This window comes from Penaeus japonicus, unplaced genomic scaffold (genome assembly GCF_977035675.1).
Source record: "Penaeus japonicus unplaced genomic scaffold, GWHDUDI00000001_assembly GWHDUDI00000004, whole genome shotgun sequence".
In the NCBI taxonomy this organism is placed as follows: Eukaryota; Metazoa; Arthropoda; class Malacostraca; order Decapoda; family Penaeidae; genus Penaeus; species Penaeus japonicus.
This window is the reverse complement of record NW_028234406.1, coordinates 12363774-12368773: the sequence shown is the minus strand read 5'-3', so window position 1 is coordinate 12368773 and position 5000 is coordinate 12363774. Positions and strand designations below refer to the sequence as shown.

The 5000-nt window shown below is 34.8% G+C and overlaps 1 protein-coding gene across 15 annotated transcripts in view; it reads left to right on the top strand.

The window, feature by feature from the left end:
* Positions 1–5000, top strand: part of LOC122264822 (glycine receptor subunit alpha-2) — a 558543-nt gene that overhangs the window by 551241 nt on the left and 2302 nt on the right. For all 15 annotated transcript variants that reach the window (XM_086536043.1, XM_086536039.1, XM_086536048.1 and 12 more), the window contains one exon: positions 1–5000. This exon is cut by the window's left edge and continues 933 nt beyond it; it is cut by the window's right edge and continues 2302 nt beyond it. The gene's annotated coding sequence lies outside the window, so the exon portion shown is untranslated.

The following is a 5000-nucleotide window of genomic DNA, read 5'->3' as shown; positions in this document are numbered from 1 at the left end:
GGTGTCCCATGCTACCTGCTGTGGTTAAGGTTTGGTGGACACCGTGGTATATGATATGAGGGACTTTAATCATTGGGTTACTGTAGTGTCCGCTAGATTTTTTATGTAGTGATATACGGAGAAAATGTCTTGTAATGCCCTCCTTGATTTTTTTTTCTTTCGAATGTTTATGTGGAAACGAAGGATCAAGGTGAAATGTCCTTGACGTGAATTCCTGCTGGCTCCTCGGATCCCTCCTTCACCTACCTCACGAAGAATTTTGAGGAAGACCTTCCTCGATGTCTGCTCCCCTTAAACGATTTTGTCCAAAATTTGATAAAAGATAAAAATGACAAAAAAAAAAAAAAAAAAATCTTTCTCATCGTTACAAATGATTATCATTTTAGGTGGATTAGAATAAAAGACAATTGGTATCAGTTCATCAGTTAGTATTAGTGGAAGATGAACTGGATCTTACTTTCCACATCTTTAGAAGGTACATGGATATTGAGGGAGGACACATACGACAGGGGTGACAATCATGCCTGTAGCTGAGCATACACTGAGTCAAATCGCATGAGACGCCATAAGTATTTGTATACACATACAGTTACTCTGAATAGATCAAGGACGTTGGCTCAGGAAAAGATATATATGTATGTATATATATACATATATATATATATATATATATATATATATATATATATATATATATATATGGACGAAGAGAAGAGAAAATGGAAGATGCAAATTAGACATGTTTCATTTAGTATTCGAGAGTGCTAGATTAGAGCTTTTTCTACGTATAATTCTTTTCCACTGGATCTTATTCTCATAGTCCGTTGATAATTAGTGACCTTTTGGAGGATAAATATTTTACAAGGGTTACTTTACTCTAATGTTTTCTTTTTCTTTTTCTTTTATATATATTTTTATTTGAAATTATCAATTATAAATATCCACATATTCAGACACACACACACACACACACACACACTCTATCATATTATGTATATTATATATATATATATATATATATATACATATATATATATATATATACATATATATATATACATATACATATATATACATATATATACATATATGTGTGTGTGTTACACTCACAAACTACTTACAAAATCTGCCATTCTTTATAGACATAAAGATACTTTCAAATATCGTATAGTTATGAGGTTATTTGTTTATTCTCTTGTTTGATGTTTTAGGCATAATTGCATTGTGCTGCCATTTCTTGTGATAGTTCTTGTTGCAAGTTAAACATTATCAATTACATATTGGAGAAGTATTAGACTGCTATATTGAGCTTCATTTTGTATTGTTAAATACATATTGTAAAAACTAAGAATCTGTTGCAGACATTTTGCATAAATGATGTCCCTAGAGAATATATCATACCAACTTATATATCTTGCTGTTACCTTCATACATCACCATATTCTACCATTCCTTCATCACAAAACATTAACAGTAAGCGCAAAGTTAGATCAAATCATAACACAGAGTCATGCCATCAGCTGAGACATTGAGTACTATAAGGTTTTGGTGTTCATTTTGAGCATAATTTTATAACAATGAAAAGTAGTAACAGTCCTGTAGTGTGATCTGACATTATCTCTTCTTTATTTTAACTCTAAGAAAAAAAACATGCTACAATTTTCATATTCCATGATAAACGATAATCATAACAAAATAATGGTATAAAAAGATACAGTATATGCCTGTGTGTATGCACAATATATATGTATATTTGCCTATAATATATATATATATATATATATATATATATATATATATATATATATATATATATATATATATAGCTATGATTATGGACAGATATACAACATACATAGATAACGCAGTATATGTGATACCTTATTTTTTACATAATTAGGTAGAAAAGGAGTTTACAGGAAATATTCTATAACTTCTGAAGTAACGGGAGATGTGTCAGGCCATACATTTTAGTTCATATTTATCTATGGTCGTGTGTCAGAGGCTCACTGACTACTTCCCAGATGTCATTACTTATGGGCAGTTGCATGAACAAGTATTGCAGTGCTGGTAACGTACAGTTTCTTCAGACCTGTCAGATAGCGTTCTCATTCCGATGCCCACTGTGCCTTTGTGTTCTTTAATTTAACTATGGAAAACATCGAATCACAAAAAAGAGAAAAAAACTTCATTAACATGCAATAATTACTGGATGTAAGTGTAACCTCATGTCATTAACCGATAGTTGCACCCCCTTCAAAAATTTCAATGAGATGTAATAGGTCTTGTTCAAGAAAAGCTAGATATTGTTAGACTCCAGCCATCTGTTGAGCAATGGAGAAACTTGTGTACTCATCAGTCTTGAAGCATTTTGGTGAGCCTTCAAAGGTGACCTCATGGGAGGCTCAAGTAGTGTCTTCGGAAACCCTTGCTGACGCTTCTTTGGTATACTTCTTGATTGGCAGCGTTCGGGATGTGTTGCAGCGTTTTATAGTTTGTGGAGTCGGGTCTTTCGCGAGTCTAATCAGTCAACCTTTTAGTGAACACGGCCATTAGCTCTTTATTCTCATCTTTATACAATAAATAAAAAAAACTTTAAAACTTTAAGGATATGCACTGCTATATTTTCCACAAAGGACATTGAAACGCTTACAAAGTCTTTTGCTTGGACTGTTCTGAAATTGTTTTGTGCCTTGCCCTATATACTTCAAGAGGTAGCTGCCTGCCATTGAAAATTGTCATTCATTAATTCCAAGCTTTTCACATCAAGTAAAATTCTTCATTTTCTATTATCATTATTCTTTCTTGTATTTTAAGGAGAAATGTATAATGTTCAAACCTTGGTTCATTTTACACAAGGAACCAGTCTTTCTAATACCCTTTCTTTACCTGATCACTGGCATGCGGCTCTTTGACTTTTGAATCACCAAAATGATGCCTATTAAACAAAGCACACCCAAAACTAGGCCTAATTATACTCTTAAACTATATTAGTCATATGCATAGCCTCTATTCTTTCCTACATACCTGAAGTCAATGCATGAAATATTATTTTCTTACACAGTGAATTTCATGAAGACAGTTAAATGATAAATTTCTATACTTTAAGCTAATATGAGCAGTGTCCTAAGCAAGGAAGAGCATATGAGAACCTAGCTCATAAAAGGTCTCTCATTGAATGACTTGTTACGGTTGTATGTTGAGCCAAGGAAGCCGTCTTACCTTCGAATAGGACACAAATATTCATAACTGCTCCTCACTATAAGCAACCTAATGGGACACGTATTATGCACGCTGCTTCACTAGTTTACCCCCAGCTAGTGTAGCTAGTTACTGGAGGCTCACAAGCACTAGCTAGTCTTCTGGATGTTTCACAGCTGGCTAGTATAATGGGGAAAAACAACAATCTTAGCATATATATGGTGAAGAGTGCTACGGCTCATGTGCTAGAGAAGTTTACTAGTTTAATCTAGTATCTTCGGAATGGTAAATGCTATTAGATTGGCCCCAGTATGTTACACCGCAAGCTGTTCTTTCAGAATACTTCTATTGGCATGCCTATTTGGAGGCGTTGCCAGTCGCTAGTACTGTGAGGAGGCTCTCAGACTGGGAAACTGTGGCATACGAACAAATAAAGACTAGTGTGTTGGAGATCTTAACAAGTATGGTGGGAATATGACTTGTACTAGCTAGTTTGCTGGGTGTCACACCAGTGGCTAGTGCGATGGCACTTAATTTAACGCTTTCCAGTTATGTGCATATGCGGCGGTTATAAGCATACTATGGCTTTTAGATGATAAGTCTATAGTGCAACTGAAAGTAGAAATGCAGACAGTCTGGATGGTTGGGATACATGTAGAGGACATGGAATACTTGGTGGACGTGTTAATTCTTAAAAAAAAACTATGTTATGCAGTGTTGGACCAGTTGGACAACTTGTCTTTGCAAAAAATACAAAATAAAAACAAAAAATAATAAAAGTAAAAAGCAAAACAAAAATAACCAAATATAATAAAGCGACAGTTTGGACCTAAGCCATACAGTGAATGGTACCATAATGCCAGTACAGTAAAACAGCAACAAATTCTTGATGGTGGTGACTAAGAAATGTGTTGCAAGGAAATGCATGCGATTTTCCAGCCATTGCAGTAGCTTTTAATGCCTATACTGCTCCATTCTGTGATCACGATATACCTTTCTCACTGACCGTCGTTCCCTCCTCACATGTTGGTTGTTGTACAGGAGAAACGTTTCTTGGTAGTGACCTTCAGAAACGTGTGAGCGTTTCCTTTTATCTTCACATCATGTATGCAGATTATGCGCTTGTATTATGTATGTTCGTTTTGTTTTGGCCAGCGGGTTTAGTTGGGATAGGATCTCTAAGGAACAAATCTATGTCTATGTGATTAGTATTTCTCAGTGTTCTTTGTAGGACTTGGACTGTGGTGTGAAAATAATCAGAGAAGTCAAAATTGCTTACAGGATTTGATCATGGCCACAGCTTATGTCTCTCTGTATCTTGAAAATTGTACTGGGGATTAAACGATGCGAACTTTGAAAATACACTATTTGTGATAAAAATAGTTATAACAATGGTAATGATTAAAACAACTCTATAAACATAATGCAAATTTCACCAGGGCTAGACATCTCTCTCCCAACTTTAATCCGCTGACCCGATTCCCTCTCGCTATGTTTGGTAGCGAGTTTCGGTCCTTACCGGTATCAAAGTGTACATAGAGGAACCGCCTGTTCTCAAGCTTGTTGGAGGCATACACCAGCGCACAGTGTGTTCGGGTTTCATTAGTATGGTTTATATTGTTATAGAATGTACGATATTGAAAAGAAAAGAGGAAAAAAAATATAGATATATAATGTTATGCCTAAATCTGTATATCATTTTCAATTCGCACTTTTTATCTTGTATTCATGAATGTATTGAGAAATTTCTTGTTCATCCATTGGGTACGTTTTGGTGGTAGAGAGATAACTTAATTAAA